The 20,000-nt window shown below is 44.6% G+C and overlaps 1 protein-coding gene across 8 annotated transcripts in view; it reads right to left on the reverse strand.

Annotated features, from left to right (window-relative positions):
* Positions 1-10,336, reverse strand: part of LOC133111383 (transcription factor SOX-6-like) — a 148,540-nt gene extending 138,204 nt beyond the window's left edge. For 7 of the 8 annotated variants that reach the window (XR_009704988.1, XM_061221690.1, XM_061221689.1 and 4 more), the window contains exon 1: positions 10,057-10,336. The gene's annotated coding sequence lies outside the window, so the exon portion shown is untranslated. Of the gene's footprint in view, positions 1-7,980; positions 8,121-8,995; positions 9,082-10,056 lie in introns of those variants that run through there. The other variant, XM_061221691.1, reaches the window with a different exon arrangement.
* Between the last annotated feature and the right edge of the window lie 9,664 nt (positions 10,337-20,000).

The raw sequence follows: 20,000 nt of genomic DNA on the forward strand, positions 1-20,000 counted from the left end.
CAGAGCCTCAGAGAGCAGAGCAGAGACTCAGAGAGCAGATAGCAGATAACAGAGCCTGAGAGAGCAAAGAGCAGAGAGCAGAACCTTAGAGAGCAGAGCCTCAGAGAGCAGAGAGCAGAGCCTCAGAGAGCAGAGCAGAGACTCAGAGAGCAGATAGCAGATAACAGAGCCTGAGAGAGCAAAGAGCAGAGAGCAGAGAGCAGAGAGCAGAGCCTCAGAGAGCAGAGAGCAGATAACAGATAACAGATAACAGATAACAGATAACAGATAACAGATAACAGATAACAGATAACAGATAACAGAGCCTGAGAGAGCAGAGAGCAGAGAGCAGAGAGCAGAGGGCAGAGAACAGAGGAGAGCACAGAGAACAGAGCCGGAGAGCAGAGAGCAGAACCTCAGAGAGCAGAACCTCAGAGAGCAGAGAGCAGAACCTCAGAGAGCAGAGAGCAGAACCTCAGAGAGCAGAGAGCAGAGCTTCAGAGAGCAGAGAGTAGAGCCTCAGAGAGCAGAGAGCAGAGCCTCATAGAGCAGAGAGCAGAGAATAGAGAACAGAGAACAGAGAACAGAGAGTAGAGAGCAAAGCGCAGAGAACAGAGCCTGAGAGAGCAGAGAGCAGAGCCTGAGAGAGCAGAGAGCAGAGAACAGAGAACAGAGAACAGAGCCTGAGAGCAGAGAGCAGAGCCTCAGAGAGCAGAGAACAGAGAACAGAGAACAGAGAACAGAGAACAGAGAACAGAGCCTGAGAGCAGAGAGCAGAACCTCAGAGAGCAGAGAGCAGAACCTCAGAGAGCAGAGAGCAGAGCCTGAGAGAGCAGAGAGCAGAGCCTCAGAGAACAGAGCACAGAGAACAGAGAACAGAGCCTGAGAGAGCAGAAAGCAAAGCCTGAGAGAGCAGAGAACAGAGCCTGAGAGAGCAGAGCACAGAGAACAGAGCATGAGAGAGCAGAGAGCAGAGAGCAGAGAGCAGAGGGCAGAGAACAGAGGAGAGCACAGAGAACAGAGCCGGAGAGCAGAGAGCAGAACCTCAGAGAGCAGAACCTCAGAGAGCAGAGAGCAGAACCTCAGAGAGCAGAGAGCAGAACCTCAGAGAGCAGAGAGCAGAGCTTCAGAGAGCAGAGAGTAGAGCCTCAGAGAGCAGAGAGCAGAGCCTCATAGAGCAGAGAGCAGAGAATAGAGAACAGAGAACAGAGAGTAGAGAGCAAAGCGCAGAGAACAGAGCCTGAGAGAGCAGAGAGCAGAGAACAGAGAACAGAGAACAGAGAGCAGAGAGCAGAGCCTCAGAGAGCAGAGAACAGAGAACAGAGAACAGAGAACAGAGAACAGAGAACAGAGCCTGAGCAGAGAGCAGAACCTCAGAGAGCAGAGAGCAGAACCTCAGAGAGCAGAGAGCAGAGCCTGAGAGCAGAGCAGAGCCTCAGAGAACAGAGCACAGAGAACAGAGAACAGAGCCTGAGAGAGCAGAAAGCAAAGCCTGAGAGCAGAGAACAGAGCTGAGAGAGCAGAGCACAGAGAACAGAGCATGAGAGAGCAGAGAGCAGAGCCTCATAGAGCAGAGCCTCATAGAGCAGAGAGCAGAACTTCAGAGAGCAGAGCTTCAGAGAGCAAAGAGCAGAGAGCAGAGCCTGAGAGCAGAGAGCAGAGCCTGAGAGCAGAGACAGAGGGCAGAGAACAGAGAACAGAGAGCAGAGCCTCAGAGAGCAGAGAGCAAGCCTCAGAGAGCAGAGCAGAGAACAGAGAACAGAGAACAGAGAACAGAGCACAGAGCACAGAGCCTGAGCAGAGAGCAGAACCTCAGAGAGCAGAGCAGAGCCTCAGAGAGCAGAGAACAGAGATCAGAGCCTGAGAGCAGAGAGCAGACCTCAGAGAGCAGAGAGCAGACCTCAGAGAGCAGAGAGCAGAGCCTGAGAGAGCAGAGAGCAGAGCTTCAGAGAACAGAGAAGAGAACAGAGCCTGAGAGAGCAGAAGCAAAGCCTGAGAGAGCAGAGAACAGAGCCTGAGAGAGCAGGCACAGAGACAGAGCATGAGAGAGCAGAGAGCAGAGCCTCATAGAGCAGAGCCTCATAGAGCAGAGAGCAGAACTTCAGAGAGCAGAGCTTCAGAGAGCAGAGAGCAGAGAGCAGAGAGCAGAGAGCAGAGAGCAGAGAGAAGAGAGAAGAGAGAGAAGAGAAGAGAGAAGAGAGAAGAGAGAGAGAAGAGAGAAGAAGAAGAGAGAACAGAGAAGAGAGAAGAGAGAACAGAGAACAGAGAACAGAGAGAGAGAGAGAGCAGAGAGCAGAGAGCAGAGAGCAGAGAGCAGAGAACAGAGAGCAGAGAACAGAGAGCAGAGAGCAGAGAGCAGAACCTCAGAGAGCAGAGAGCAGAGAGCAGAACCTCAGAGAGCAGAGAGCAGAGAGCGAGCCTCTGAGAGCAGAGAGGTGAGAGCAGAACCTCAGAGAGCAGAGAGCAGAACCTCAGAGAGCAGAGAGCAGAACCTCAGAGAGCAGAGAGCAGAGCTTCAGAGAGCAGAGTAGAGCCTCAGAGCAGAGAGCAGAGCCTCATAGAGCAGAGAGCAGAGAATAGAGAACAGAGAACAGAGAGTAGAGAGCAAAGCGCAGAGAACAGAGCCTGAGAGAGCAGAGAGCAGAGCCTGAGAGAGCAGAGAGCAGAGAACAGAGAACAGAGAACAGAGCCTGAGAGCAGAGAGCAGAACCTCAGAGAGCAGAGACTCAGAGAGCAGAGAGCAGAGCCTGAGAGAGCAGAGCAGAGCCTCAGAGAACAGAGCACAGAGAACAGAGAACAGAGAACAGAGCCTGAGAGAGCAGAAAGCAAAGCCTGAGAGAGCAGAGAACAGAGCCTGAGAGAGCAGAGCACAGAGAACAGAGCATGAGAGAGCAAGAGCAGAGCCTCATAGAGCAGAGCCTCATAGAGCAGAGAGCAGAACTTCAGAGAGCAGAGCTTCAGAGAGCAAAGAGCAGAGAGCAGAGCCTGAGAGAGCAGAGAGCAGAGCCTGAGAGAGCAGAGAACAGAGGGCAGAGAACAGAGAGCAGAGAGCAGAGAGCAGAGAGCAGAGAGCAGAGAGCAGAGAACAGAGAACAGAGAACAGAGCACAGAGAACAGAGCACAGAGAACAGAGCCTGAGAGCAGAGAGCAGAACCTCAGAGAGCAGAGCCTCAGAGAGCAGAGAACAGAGATCAGAGCCTGAGAGCAGAGAGCAGAACCTCAGAGAGCAGAGAGCAGAACCTCAGAGAGCAGAGAGCAGAGCCTGAGAGAGCAGAGAGCAGAGCCTCAGAGAACAGAGAACAGAGAACAGAGAACAGAGAACAGAGAACAGAGCCTGAGAGAGCAGAAAGCAAAGCCTGAGAGAGCAGAGAACAGAGCCTGAGAGAGCAGAGCACAGAGAACAGAGCATGAGAGAGCAGAGAGCAGAGCCTCATAGAGCAGAGAGCAGAACTTCAGAGAGCAGATCTTCAGAGAGCAAAGAGCAGAGAGCAGAGCCTGAGAGAACAGAGAACAGAGAGCAGAGAGCAGAGAGGAGAGAGGAGAGAGGAGAGAGGAGAGAGGAGAGAGGAGAGAGGAGAGAGCAGAGAGCAGAACCTCAGAGAGCAGAGAGCAGAGAGCAGAACCTCAGAGAGCAGAGAGCAGAGAGCAGAGAGCAGAGCCTCCGAGAGCAGAGAGGTGAGAGCAGAGCCTCAGAGCTGATTTGGCGAACCTCACAGGTGAGTTTTCCCCCGCCCGGCCGCATTGCTAATGTAATATGTCCTGATTCATATTTACTCTGCATCCCCTACAGAACTCCATGCGTCTGAAATGGATTCAAGTCTACAACACACCACCATCAACATTCTAGCAGTAAAACCGCAGTGCGAATGGTATTAACACTGAGCTCACAGCAGAGTGATAACACTGAGCTCACAACAGGGCGTTAACACTGAGCTCACAGCAGAGCGTTAACACTGAGCTCACAGCAGAGTGATAACACTGAGCTCACAGCAGAGTATTAACACTGAGCTCACAGCAGAGCGTTAACACTGAGCTCACAGCAGGGCGATAACACTGAGCTCACAGCAGAGCGTTAACACTGAGCTCACAGCAGAGCGTTAACACTGAGCTCACAGCAGGGCGTTAACACTGAGCTCACAGCAGGGTGTTAACACTGAGCTCACAGCAGGGCGTTAACACTGAGCTCACAGCAGGGCGTTAACACTGAGCTCACAGCAGGGCCTTAACACTGAGCTCACAGCAGGGCGTTAACACTGAGCTCACAGCAGGGCCTTAACACTGAGCTCACAGCAGGGCCTTAACACTGAGCTCACAGCAGGGCCTTAACACTGAGCTCACAGCAGGGCCTTAACACTGAGCTCACAGCAGGGCCTTAACACTGAGCTCACAGCAGGGCCTTAACACTGAGCTCACAGCAGGGCCTTAACACTGAGCTCACAGCAGGGCCTTAACACTGAGCTCACAGCAGGGCCTTAACACTGAGCTCACAGCAGGGCGTTAACACTGAGCTCACAGCAGGGCGTTAACGCTGAGCTCACAGCAGGGCCTTAACACTGAGCTCACAGCAGGGCGTTAACACTGAGCTCACAGCAGGGCATTAACACTGAGCTCACAGCAGAGCGTTAACACTGAGCTCACAGCAGGGCCTTAACACTGAGCTCACAGCAGGGCATTAACACTGAGCTCACAGCAGAGCGTTAACACTGAGCTCACAGCAGAGTGTTAACACTGAGCTCACAGCAGAGCGTTAACACTGCGCTCACAGCAGGGCATTAACACTGAGCTCACAGAAGAGCGTTAACACTGAGCTCACAGCAGGGCGTTAACACTGAGCTCACAGCAGGGCGTTAACACTGAGCTCACAGCAGGGTGTTAACACTGAGCTCATAGCAGGGCGATAACACTGAGCTCACAGCAGGGTGTTAACACTGCGCTCACAGCAGAGCGTTAACACTGAGCTCACAGCAGGGCCTTAACACTGAGCTCACAGCAGAGCGTTAACACTGAGCTCACAGCAGGGCGTTAACACTGCGCTCACAGCAGGGCCTTAACACTGAGCTCACAGCAGGGCGTTAACACTGAGCTCACAGCAGGGCGTTAACACTGAGCTCACAGCAGGGCCTTAACACTGAGCTCACAGCAGAGCGTTAACACTGAGCTCACAGCAGGGCATTAACACTGAGCTCACAGCAGGGCATTAACACTGAGCTCACAGCAGGGCCTTAACACTGAGCTCACAGCAGAGCGTTAACACTGCGCTCACAGAAGAGCGTTAACACTGAGCTCACAGCAGGGCATTAACACTGAGCTCACAGCAGGGTGTTAACACTGAGCTCATAGCAGGGCGATAACACTGAGCTCACAGCAGGGCATTAACACTGAGCTCACAGCAGGGCGATAACACTGAGCTCACAGAGTAACTAACCAACCAGCTGCATCTTCTACGTGGGACCACTGATTATACTGATTATATTACACCAGACAAGCAACAAACGGCCCTTCATATTTCAACATTAAAATGTAATTATGTGTAATTTCCGAAAACAGTACAACACACTGTTAGCTATGGGGACGGAAGGCCGGGCAATGAGCATCACCTCAGATTTAGGGGCACATTCCTGAGTCTGCCCGTGAAAGCAAAACTGTACTTCACGAGCAGGAGAGACCAGACGAATCCAGGGGCATTATGCCTGCATTTATAATAATCATCATCATGCAGTGTACAAAACAAACCTGCACAACCAGACAGAAAAATCTGGCAATTGGGTGAAACACAAATAAATACATGGAGTACAGAATGTGGAGTACATAAATTATATGTACATATGAACTGAGAAAAGATAAGACCGAAGTGTCAGAAATGCTGTCAGCTAATTAGAACACACGCAATTAAAATCGCTCATGCTCTTGAAGATATATCCGGTCGTTGGCATGAATTACATTTTTCCTGCTTGTGTGGGTCTGTGTGTGTGTGTGTGTGTGTGTGTGTGTGTGTGTGTGTGTGTGTGGGCGCGCACGCACGCACGCGTGAGTCCGCATGTGTTTTAATGACAGCTAATTTCTCAGGCAAAATTTTTTATCAATGACAAAACCACACAATACTAAAACAGCACGTTGTGCCAGTGTATTGCGAGTGTTATACTCCACACTAACTGCTAGAAAATGAGCCAAAGCTGATATTCAGAACATGTCCTCACTGCTGCCAGGCACGCCCACAAGGACAAGCACATCACCATTCAGTAAATCTCACACACACTCACCCCACTGCGCTCAGTGCCACAACATCAACACACTCACCCCACTGTGCTCAGTGCCACAACACCAACACAACATCAACACACTCACCCCACTGTGCTCAGTGCCACAACATCAACATCAACACAATGTCAAAATCACCTGACCCCCAGTGCCACAGTATCACTCCAACAATGGGTTGCACATGAAATCCATCTGGATATCTGTTCTCTGGATATCTGTTCTCAGACTACAGTGTCTTGGCTGCACTGCATCGTGGGTAAAACTCGGGCAGGTGGGTTTGTTGTCAGGCATTGCACTCATTAAGGCATTGTACACTCAAATTTCCATCACAAGAAAATATCAAAACTTCATTTACAATTATTTCTGGTATTTTCTTCTAGTTGGCCTTTTTCCTGTGTAAACCAAGTCATAGCTGTAACCTCATTGCTGTAAAATATGCTCACTGCAGTAAACACGTATGGTTGTGCTGCAATTTCATCAGTTTATTGAAAATGTTTTTTAAAGGTTATTTCTTCTAGTCTCAACAAAAAACATTTTCAATAAACTGATGAAATTGCAGTACAACCATACGTGTTACATATGCACAATATATTATTATTATTATTATTATTATTATTATTATTATTATTATTCATAATAATAATAATAATAATAATAATATTCTTATTAATTCAATCAGTTAAGCCAGTTGCTGTAATATAGGGGTAAAATCCACCAAAGCTAAAATCGCCAGTCTTTGTTTGTGTCTAGTCTTTAAAGAATCTCAGAATTACATTTGTGTGTTGGAAACTTAAGGTTTCACAATCAACAGACACATGTCTCCATTGGTCTCGGATTACACTACGGGATCCATTTAAACACGCAAGCCACCGAAAACACAGGCGCGGGCTATGGGCCATGCGGTCTGAGCGCCAAAACGGTCTCCCAAATCTCAGAATTTACTGACACCAGATGCGACAGAGTCGATATCTCTCATGCCCGGTCTGCGCTCGGAAATACGCTCTAGTCCAGCAAAAACCACAGGTTCCACCGCAGCCTACGCACGTGCAGATAAGAAATCTGCGGAAGACATTTACAAGAATACCTAATCCACACATTTTAATTCCTGAAAAACTAAAAAATCTACAAATTACAAAAAAACGGTCTTTCGTTTAATTTTCATGAATATGAGATAACGATTGTGAAAGTATCATTGTGAAATAAAGTTTAATGTTTTATTTTGAAAGAAAAATAAACCGAGGTACTTTCCACGAGTCGTGGCAAACATAAAACGGACAGAAAATACGTTATGTGATAAATGTGTTTGTGTGATAAATCATTTGTTTCTGGGTTTAAGAGTGATTAAACTACTTTCAAGAGTGATTAAACTACTTACAGATATGATATGTTAATTGATACAACCGTTCTATTCTACTTACATTTGAAATGCTTGAAATACATCAAATTAAACTTGGGAGTAAGAATGACACGGAGAAGTGGATAAAACAGAGGAGTGTGTGCAGTCGGGTTAATGTTATGCCTTATTCATAATGCGAGGTGAAACGATTGTCCGCCCATCAAAAGATCGCTTCAGTCCAGCGGCGCAGGCTGTGCCCGTCTGGCTGAGAGGGAATGAACGCCACTCTATTGAAATCCCAGACACTGCACTCGATCCCTGTACAGCGAAAGGGACAATGTGCTGAATTGGCAGTCTAATTATAAATGTGCCATTTGGACTTGCAATGGGCTCCGGTGCCGTCTTACCTTATGAGGGAACTTCTACTGAGAGCGAACAGCAACTGTTCAAAACAAAATACCGCAAGCGGATCAAGCTTCAGCCCAACAGAGGGACAGCCACGGGATTGTTTTACACAGTGCTCCTCGCGCTGGGCAGGAATGCAGGCCTATTATAAGACAGACAGTTATTATCAGGGAGTGGACACAATTTTAAAAAAAAAGAAAGAAAGCTAAGCTGTGTTTAATTAAGGTTTCACAGTCGCCCATTGGTCACGAACAATGAGCCCATTGTACTGATTTTGGAGGGTTATTTAAAAATACAAAGGAACACGTCGTTGAAATTGATATAAAGATATTTATATCACGGTGATTTTTTTTAAATTATCGACGGAATCCATTAAAATATTAAATTTGTTCAGATATTTGTGCAAACAATGTGTCTTTATCAGGTCTAAACTGTAATAGACAAGTCAATTTAATTCCGCTCTTCGAGAGCGTAGGCTACAGTGTCTTATTAAAACGTTATCACTACGCACGCAGCGTTCAAGCAGACACTTGATCTGAAAAGTGTGTCTAGCTTAAAGTGTGTGTCTAGTTTAGTGAAACACCATGAGTGATATGCTTTCTCCATTTGCAGGTAAATGTCTCAAACCATTTTGTACTCTCAATATCCGTCTCAGCATTTCAATAATTCACTGTAAGCATGCCCCACAAGTGTCAAAAACACACTATAATAGGTTGCCTATTGAAAATGCACCCAAATTACAAGCCACATATAAAACAAATACTACCAAATTTCTCAAGCTAAAATATATTTGGGGATAGCGTGTGGTATTAGCCCTAAGTCCAAATACGAAGTAAGCAAATCAATTTCAAATCAAAAATCAGTTTTTGACACGAAATTGTAAAGCGAATGTTCCGAATTTCTATGCATTCAATAGAATCTACACCTGTCTTTAGCAATATTTGAAGACAAAATAATACATTAAATAAAAGACAAGAGACGGGGAATTAAATCGTTTAACCTGAGTACAAGACTCACTCTGTCAAGTTTCCTATCCAGGAGCGTGTGCTGAGCTTTTGTAAGCGGTGAGGGAGGTCTTGTTTTGTCCCGGTCGGGTATTGTCTTTCAGTTCGGGATGAGAGGTTTGTTTTAATTTATGGCTTATGCATACTCAGTCTGACGGACCTGCAGAGAAAGTTCTGGCCGAGAAGAATCCCAAACTATTACGAGAGGGCTAACGATAATTCTTATTTTTCGTGTAATAATGAACTTTTTTCCTATAGGTTTAATATATATATAGTCTACGTTAATGCGTTTTATTCAAAATACCAAATTCGTGAATTAAAAACGTACCCACTCGAAATAAAATGCTCAAAACGCATGCAACTTTGAAATAAACTTTTAAAAGCCACAAATAATTTTACACGTGAAGCCCAGCGATACCACGTCACTGTCAATGAATAGTACCGCTCTGTGGACGGACGGGAAACTGCGTCCCCGGCGGGGAAACACGAGCCCCCACGACTGCCCGTTCCAGGCGACATCCACACAACTTTCATACGATTTCTCAATGTTGTTCGTGACATTACGAACACGATAAGGTATAGATCACGACGCAATGTTGTCGAGTTTGATCTTCGTCTCAGACCTGCTTTGTTTAAGATCGCGGTTTTCACCAATAAAGATACCGTACGCACAGAGCACGAGCACAAGCGGGGTTCACAATAACACTACAAAAGCACATGGGGAAAACTTAGTGCAGCGAACTAAAGTTGCATTCTTCAATTAAAGTAGATTGCTAATCATGGTAGACAGACCCGACGCACAAGTGGGTTTACAACACCTCAAATGCACTTTTAGGGTCACTATTGAAAACGAAACAAATAAAAAGAAATTGAATTCCCAAATCAAAAGAGAAACCATAAATATCGTCCAGTTTTTAAATGACAACTACCTTAATGTAGCAAGAAAAAACGTAAACATGATAAACCTGTTCACTGACAGTAAACACTGTCAACACTGTCACGAAGAAACAAAAAAATCGGACGAAAACACAAGATTAAAACATGAAAAAACTGGTTCACATGATTGACTGTTACCTTAATGTTGTCCGTTTGGAAAGGACAAACGGCGGTCCACGCGGTATCCCGTTCCGATGTTTGTAACAACAAAAAGACAACAGCTATAAAGAGAGGGGGGTAAACTAACGCCTTCTGGCGTTTCCACGGGCCATGAGGAGGGAATCCCGTTCTTTCGGAGAAGTTCAACTGTAAGAACTGCAAGGAGCTTTTGTTGTTATATATTTTGTTATTTCTCCTTTTCCTCCTTGGAGTCAAACGGAGGCGACGGTAAGAGCTGTCAATCTCGGGAATCAGTGCGCGCGGCCATGTCGCAAGTATTCAAAGCATTTCCCGTCGTGCAACATCGGAAAGTGAGTGGTCAGGGCATTGATCTGAGCGAAGCACGGCGCCCGGGCTCCCCCTCCCCGACAAGACGGGAAAGCGAGGGAGAGGGCTGCGGGGAGACTAAGCACAAGTCAAAGAAAGAGACAAAAGACAGGGCGATCACTGGAAGAAAGACATCGAGCGAAATATATCATCAAAGTGCACACAAAATAATTACAACATTATAAAACGAACGGTTTAAGCTGCTTCCGGATGGAGTTTGCTTTTCTGACGAGCGCAGCATTAATAAAGGCTACATAAATAGGTTACACGGCGCTTGATTAAACGTTGAGCTGCTGAAGTTAAGTAGAAAGATTGAAGAAACATGTCAGATATTGCAATGGTCAGATATTTATTCAGTTTTCAGTGCTACCGTGAGACTCGTATATGGCCTAAAACAAACAAAATCTGAAAATAAACCGCTGACAACGGTAGTCTACCCAACAAAGAATATCTCAAACACGGAGGAAACTGAATGAATGACACGGACTACAGAGGGGGGGAAACTACAGTTCTTCCCTCAGGCCAGAATGTAGGCTATTGGGAACGACTCACGGGGTTCAGTCCATATCGCTGTTTAAAATCTCCTAAACGCTTGAGGAAAGCACGGAGATTAAAGAAAGAGTGTGAGGTGTTCCTGTTTGCACTGACCGCCTGCCCGTTATAGAGACGATTAACATCGCGCGAGCCTTGACAAGGGTTGGTTATGAGAAGTCCACGGTGCAATTTGGAGACCGTTTGACAAAGATGATGTAGTACAGGGGCGCAAGGCGACTAACTCCGTTTGAAATCAAACAGCGTAAGGTCTTCGCCTAAATGCGCAATGTATTCCTGTTTTATTCAAAAAACAATTAATTTGTCAGGCCAACTTGAAGAGGACGAATCATTGATTTAAAACTCACTTTTTCTGAAAACACAGCTCATGCTGTTGACGGAAAACACCATCATTTGTATCTTTTAATCGTGTTTTCTCATTACGGCGCGCAAAGACTAACTTCTTGTAATCTCATGTTCTTTCTGGAATTTAGCTTTTAATTTTCTGACGTGCCAATTTCGATTTTTTTTGACAACGCGTGTGTTTGTATTAGCTTAATACGGTGTATTATTCCACATGATCGGCTTTACTGATCGCTTACAATTTTTCAGGGTCAAATACAGTTTCCTTTGTCGCACTGGTACTTACTGATGGCACTTCAGTGGGCATCCTGAAGCAATTATCCTACGTCTCCCCTGAAAGGCTTCAAGCACAATTAAGTATGGTTTAGGCGAATGAAATTCAGTAGCATTTGTTAAGCACAAATGCCACATAATTGTCGTAATATATTGCTGGAAGTAACAGTGTGTGGCCACACGTGTATCCCATACATGTCGCAGTCGATACAAATGTTGTAAGTGTAGGCTATAAGTAAAAATAATACTTGATTGAAAAATCATGGGGTTCAAATGCTATTTGTGTTTTAAGAAAAGTGTGTAATTAAATTTTAAATATGGGGAATATCATATCTAAATTTATCAATGAACAAAACATGCGATTTTAGACTAAACACAGGCTTCACTTCAACTTGGCCACCTCGTCTCGCGTACTCAAGTCTCACAAACATAGGCTATTAGCTACTTTGGCAATGAATTCATATGAAAATATTGTGAGTCTCCGAGACATATAACGTAAAACTCTAACACAATCTCAAATGCCCATTTAAATGTACTCTGTTTCTCGTCACTCCATCACTTCAATGCTGGGCTGAACTAATGTAAGTATTCATGACCACACAATTCACATTCTGCACGACGTATAGCTTCAGCTAAAACGTCAAATCGCTGAAAGGAATGTCTCTTACTGTATACAAAAGTGTAGGCTGCATGCAAATACTGTAAATGCTGAAAACACTCATCACCTCTGACCAACTCAAATAAGTTAAAGTAACTAAAAAAATGAGATGGTTCACAAAATTAAAGGAAATGTATGCATTAGTTAAATGAAAACAATGTCGAAAATAGTTTCAATGTTTTGTCCGTATACACATGGTTACATTCCATCACTAACGCACGTAAGAGTCCTACAGGTAGTAGGCAATGTCCAAAGGTTGTCGTTCAAACGGTTTTCTGTAGTGTACTGGCGCAGTTTAAAATGACATATAACAGCAAACATCTCAAACGGTCTGCGGATCCATTACACTACACCCCAGTAAATACGCGGAACGATATAATCAGGCATGACAGCACTAACTTAATGCTGTAAAAAGTAGCAAGAAGAGAAAACCAAGAAATTCGACGTAAATGTAGGAAAAAATCTAATTATTTGGATAAATAAGGGTACCTCAAATCCGCACCATAAAAACGTGTGATCAAGCCCCTTTCTGTAAGGTACCTGTACAGCGCATCTTCTGCAAGCGCGAGGTAAAACAATTGATTTATTTAATCTATGCGGATAATAAAAGTGTGTACTTACAATAGCTGGGCAGTCGGCAGGAGGAAATGTTCTTAGTTAACTGAGGAGTCAAACAAGGCTAGAGAAAAGGGGGAGAGGGAGAGGGTGTGTGTGTGTGTGTGTGTGTGTGTGTGTGTGAGAGAGAGAGAGAGAGAGAGAGAGAGAGAGAGAGAGAGAGAGAGAGAGAGAAAGAGGGAGAGAGAGAGAGATCCCTTCACAACATGTCATCACATCTGGATCTTGTGTCTTTCATTTTCACATTCCCTTTATGTGTTCCTGATGAAATCATAACCACACGTCACATCTGTATCCCCGGTCCCATCGAAGAGACGGGTCATTTAAATCCTAATTACTGCATTAGACTTATACAAAAAAAACAGTTTCGAGTTGTCAGTAAAAACGGACCATTCCGAAGCTCTGAAATACCAATGAACGGAACAGTGTAACCCAACGGTCCTTGGGAGGAAACTGTCAAAAGTTTCTGTGGGAGGGTAAGGTGATATTCTTCTTAATCGATCAGAATCTTAACCGCAGCTAAAAGGGAAAATATAGCGAAACTTTTTATGTAACGCAACTTCTTGTAACATTACGAGTTGCCGTTGGGTTAGCATATAGTCTGCTTTTACATCTTCATCACAACTTAATTCTCCACTTACAGATGAAGCATCCTCATGAAGACAGCGTCTCTCTTTCCCGCCTTCCGCTCAGAAAGACAGGCAGGATTGTGAGTTTTCACGTCAGCCTCGCTTTTCCCCGAGAGCTCGCAGTAGGTAATACAGCGCACTCGCATGCGTTTGCCTGGGCGCGATTTGACTATTTCAGCCGAGGAATTAATTAGAAGAAATTTAGCTCTCGGGTCCTTCCAGGTAAGCGGGTTTGATTGAATGTGGTTTCGTTTTTTATTAGGCTATAGATTGCCCAGATTTAATTGTTAAATATAATATGGCATAATTATTTTCAGTGGTTCTGTGTTCAATCATGTTTTGTGCTAGCTATATATGCATATATATGACATTTGTAAATATAATTCGGAAGAATTCTCGACAAGTTTTTAAAACTGTTATTTAAAATTATGTTTCCAGGTTAAGTAATAATAGAAAAATGCCCTGAAGTGTTTGCAGCCTTTAAAACGAACAAGCTATAAATATGTTTTTTAATAATGTGTTTTTAAAATTAGAAAGATTTCTGAGTCTCTATCGGACATGCAGGTGTGGGATGATAAAATGAAATCGCTTTAAACACCCAAGCGCGTGCAGGTAGGCTCTGTGGCGCGGGAAAGGTGCGCATCGCAGCACGTGCCTCATGCGCCACCCTTCGGCGGACCTGGGAATTACAGCTCCAGGTCCCGCGTGGACTTTTTGGCAGTTACCTACTGTGAAACACGACGCTAATTACAGAAGAAAACGTATGAATTTAAAACGTACCAATTGCTACATTGCATTCTCACTACTAACTGTACGTTTTATAAAACAAAATAGTGAATGACTGTCAGCAGAAGGCCATTAAGGTGCGCAAGTTTAATAAACAAAACATAATTATAATCAACCATTTCAATTTGTTAAAGGGTGTATATTTAAAGGAGGAAACTGGTTTGATTCAATATTATATTAATGGTACAAGACACGCAGTCAGAGTGATACATACTAAAATATGCTGTGTGATTCAACTCATTTGCAGTTCAATTGAATAACTTGAAATTTGTATTTCAACGACATTTAATTCCATTAATGCTTAAGGAAAAAATGGAACAAAATGCGAAACAAAATTAGTGTTTTTCAGTGCCATTTCCTGGAAAGCGATCAGTCGGCTAAAGCTGTTGTCTGTAGGCTCGGTTATATAAATGTAGGCTTTATTCAGAACTGAGGTCTATAACGCTGACATTGCGGATATTTTTGCTCTAAAAATTGCCTTCAAAAATTGGAGGTTGTTCACAAACGGAACTGATGCGGAATAAAATGTTATCTTGCTCACATTCTGTCGTTATCATTTTGAGCAGTTTTTACCGGGAAAGTTCGATGTTTAGTAAGATATTGTTACCCAAAGAATGAGCTTCGAGTCCTGCAGTGTCTCACCACCGCTGAGAAATGTGTTTTGTGTCTATGTCTGACACATGATGTTGTAGGACATCAGACGCGATGTCGGCTATCATATTCAGGTTCTTACATTTAGCTATGCGAGCGGTGAGAGGATGAACTTAAAGCGTTCCTGGGGGAAAGGCTATTTGAGGTAATATAATTCGTTTTTAAAAAATAGATCTCAACAAGTCAAATACATCAGACATCGCATATTGACCGCAATAACAATGGGAGCTGGATACTGTGATTTAGAGATGGTGTCTAGCTCGTTCACTTCCACTTGCAGGTACCGCACTTAGGAAGAAAAAACAAAAGGGAAGCATCATGCAAAGTCGGAGCCGATTCCCAAAAAGGCCTCCACTGGTCTTTTTCTTTCTCACTCATTCCCACCGGTGGCAAAAGCCTTTTCATATTAAATGTGGAGGCTGCCACATGATAAACTGATTTGATATTTGCATTTACCTGCTGGTGTACAGGTGTATCTAATACACACACTGCGCGTTTAATGCGTTTGATGGACAATGAATAGACTCATACAGTATGAATTTCAATTTCGAAGTAAATCAGTATTGCTGAGATGAATCAATTGCTACATGTATTTGTGCAACTTCTCAGTAATTAGAATCCAAGTAGCCTACATCGATTCCAATGCAGGTCCCCAAGGGAAGCTTCAATTCTTCTCAAGAAGATGGTTATTTTTCCCGATATACACGTCATACATTATGTTAAAGCTTATCTTGGCACCAGACGACCGTGTAGATAGTTATTCAGCCTCATCTCCAGGCATTCCGAAATTGCCTTATTACATCACAAGAGGTGAAAGGTCAAGGGCATGGGCATTGACTTTAGGGCATGGAGAATAATGTGGTTGGATAGATGTTGCACTCTCTCACATAGACACACACACTCTGCTGCACTCTCTCTCTCTCTCTCTCTCTCTCTCACAGAAATACACAAGCTTTCCGTACATACACCACTCCCTTATTGTACTTTGCCAAACTGTTTTTATATGAGGTTTATTTGAAAACCTAAGAAAAAACATGAGGGACCAATAATTCTGGCAGGAATAGAAAACGATGGCACATAGGGTTAGGGTTATGAGTGATAGCATATAGGGTTAGGGTTATGAGTGATAGCATATAGGGTTAGGGTTGAAATTCTGATCCAAAATCATGACAAGACATGGTCCCTCCGAGTGGGCACGGTGGTCTGGCTTATGGACTAAAAGACATTTTGGAAAGATTGTTTCACATTAAGAACATTTTGTTCTGACCCCTCTCTCACACCCTTTCTCTCACACACATATACACACACACACACACACACACATTCTGCTGCACTCTCTCTCACACACACACACACACACACACACACATTCTGCTGCTCTCACACACACACACACACACACACACACACACACACACACACACACACACACACTTTGCTTGATTCCAGTAAACCCTTTTACAGCAATGTTCGCTCACTGGCAAACTCACAGTTGTATCAAATTGGTCGTTTTTCCTCGATACCAATAACATTTTTATTTTAGATCAAGCAATTACTTTTTTTTTTTTTGACTTAAGCCTTCCGCTGCTGTAGCCTGTCCACTTTTTTATGATGCGTTGTGTGTTCAGAGATGCTCTTCTGCATACCATTGTTGTAATGTGTGGTTATTTGTCTTACTGTTACCTTCCTGTCAGCTTTGACCAGTCTGGTCATTCTCCTCTGACCTCTCTCATTAACAATGCATTTCTGCTCACAGAACTGCTGCTCACTGGATATTTTTTGTTTTTCACACCATTCTGATGGTTGATGTGACTCCACTCTCACTCTCACTCTCACTCTCACTCTCACTCTCACTCTCACTCTCACTCTCACTCTCACTCTCACTCTCACACTCACACTCACACTCACACTCACACTCACACTCACACACTCACTCTCACACACTCACACACACTCTATTGTACGAGGTTCATGATGTGATCTTCTCAGATGCTCTTCCTCCGTCAGCCGCAGTGCGTTTACTGGGGTTCCACTCCGGTTCCTCTCCAGCAGTGCAAAGCTCAACAGAGTTTAAATCGGGTGACTGACTGGCCCATATCAAATGCCCCCACCGTTTACTCCTCATGAGCTCCTGGGATACGTTTGCTTTGAGCTTTGGGTCGTCGTCTTGCTGCACGTTTGGTGGCATTTCTCGGAACATTGGTGGACAGTAAGTTTCTGTACGCTTCAGTATTACATTACATTACATTATTGGCATTGGCAGATGCTCTTATCCAGAGCGATGTACAGTTGATTAGACTAAGCAGGAGACAATCGTCCCCTGGAACAATGCAGGGTTAAGCGCCTTGCTCAAGGGCCCAACGGCTGCGCGGATCTTATTGTGGCTACACCGGGGATCGAACCACAGACCTTGCGGGTCCCAGTCATGTACCTTAACCACTGTTGCTGTCATTACTGGTTACATCCTTAATAAAGACCACTGAGCCGACCTCCACTCACTCACCTGTCCATCCCTCTGGTCCTGCACTCACTCACCTGTCCATCCCTCTGGTCCTGCACTCACTCACCTGTCCATCCCTCTGGTCCTGCACTCACTCACCTGTCCATCCCTCTGGTCCTGCACTCACTCACCTGTCCATCCCTCTGGTCCTGCACTCACTCACCTGTCCATCCCTCTGGTCCTGCACTCACTCACCTGTCTATCCCTCTGGTCCTGCACTCACTCACCTGTCCATCCCTCTGGTCCTGCACTCACTCACCTGTCCATCCCTCTGGTCCTGCACTCACTCACCTGTCTATCCCTCTGGTCCTGCACTCACTCACCTGTCTATCCCTCTGGTCCTGCACTCACTCACCTGTCCATCCCTCTGGTAAAGGTTCATCTTTGCTTCACTCCTCAGACTCGTCTGGTTCTTTTGTGAACTCCAGTCTTGTGTTTCTCCTCTGGATGCTGATGGGAAGGTCACCTCAGGACCTGGAGCTCCTGTGCACACAGTGTCCTGCGATGCTTTCACACGCAGCGTACGGAGATCATCAGCAGTTACTCCAGCTGACAATTGAGGATTTTGTAATCATCCTGTCATGAGCTTCCATCAGCAGCTGGATCGCTGGTGATTCCAGAGTCTTTTCCAGAACAGTCTATACTGTTGACTTTGGAAACACAAACATTCTGCAATCCTTTCATCCTCACAAGAGCTTTCTGCAGGTTTAGCTTTATAAAGTCTTATAAAGCAGCCTCTACACTCCATGCCCTGAAACTCACAGCTTTCCATGCAGAAGTAATGACAGTAATCTGGGACATCTGAAACAGCTGACAGTCATTTGTCCCAATACATATGCTGACTTGAAATAGGGGAGCAAGTTTCATTGAATGGCAATGTTGTACTGTAATCGCTTTAAAAAAACACATTGAATAAATGTTGACATTGTGAATTTTGCCTGAGAGTCACTGTTGTTTGGAAATACACATTTTATTAGTAGAGGAAAAACAAGCAAAGCATGTAAATGTAAATTTATTCATATTCATCCATATTTTCAAAACCGCATGACACTGACATAATCATCAAAAAACAGTCTCTTGGGAAGATGAATTATAGGTAAAAAAATATATTTAAAAAGACAATTCAGTGCATTAAACACCATGTTACTCTTAAACAAGCGTTCTTTTCACATATCATTGTGCATGTTATTCTGTTCAGGATTTCTGGTCATGATTTCTCAGAAAAAAAAGAAAAGAAACATAGGTTATGACAAACTCCCGGCTATAGGCAACTCACTTCTTCTGCATGTACCTCATTCAGATTAGAAAACCTGTGACCATATTTCAGCACATTCACCTCTTTCTGTCATACACACACACACACAGTGAGACAGTAGACACAGACACACACACACACACACACACAGTGAGACAGTAGAAACACAGACACACACATACAAACAGTGAGACAGTAGACAAACAGTGAGACAGTAGACACACAGACACACACACAGTGATACAGTAGACACACACAGTGAGACAGTAGACACACACAGACACACACACACACACAGTGAGACAGTAGACACACACACACACAGTGAGACAGTAGACACACACATACATAGACACACACACATAGTGAGACAGTAGACACACACACAGTGAGACAGTAGACGCACACACAGTGAAACAGTAGACACAGACAGAGTGAGACAGTAGACACACACAAATACACACAGTGAGACAGTAGGCACACACAGACACACACACATACACAGTGAGAGAGTAGACCCACATAAACACAGTGATACAGTAGACACACAGTGAGACAGTAGACACATACACACAGTGAGACAGTAGACACACAGACACACACACAGTGAGACAGTAGACACACACACATACACACAGTGAGACAGTACACACACATACACACAGTGAGACAGTAGACACACACAGTGAGAGATAGGGGAGGCCTGTAGCGTAGTGGTTAGGGTAAATGACTGGGACATGCGAGGTCGGTGGTTCAAGCCCGAGTGTAGCCACAATAAGATCTGCACAGCCGTTGGGCCCTTGAGCAAGGCCCTTAACCCTGCATTGCTCCAGGGGAGGATTGTCTCCTGCTTAGTCTAATCAACTGTATCTCGCTCTTGATAAGAGCGTCTGCCAAATGGCAACAATGTAATGTAAAGATAGGAGACACACACACACAGTAAGGCAGTAGACACACACAAACACACACAGTGAGAAAGTGGACACACACACAGTAAGACAGTAGACACCCACAGACACACACACATACACAGTGAGACAGTAGACACAGACACACACACACAGTGAGACAGTAGACACACACACACACACACAGTGAGACCGTAGACACAGAAACACACACAGTGACACAGTAGACACACACACAGTGAGACAGTAGACACACAGACACACACACAGTGAGACAGTAGACACACACACATACATACAATGAGACAGTAGACACAAACATACACACAGTGTGACAGTAGACACACACACACAATGACACATTAGACGCACGCACACACACACACGCACACACACACACAGTGAGACAGTACACACAGACACACAC

The sequence above is a fragment of the Conger conger genome, chromosome 15, assembly GCF_963514075.1.
Source record: "Conger conger chromosome 15, fConCon1.1, whole genome shotgun sequence".
NCBI classification, from domain to species: Eukaryota; Metazoa; Chordata; class Actinopteri; order Anguilliformes; family Congridae; genus Conger; species Conger conger.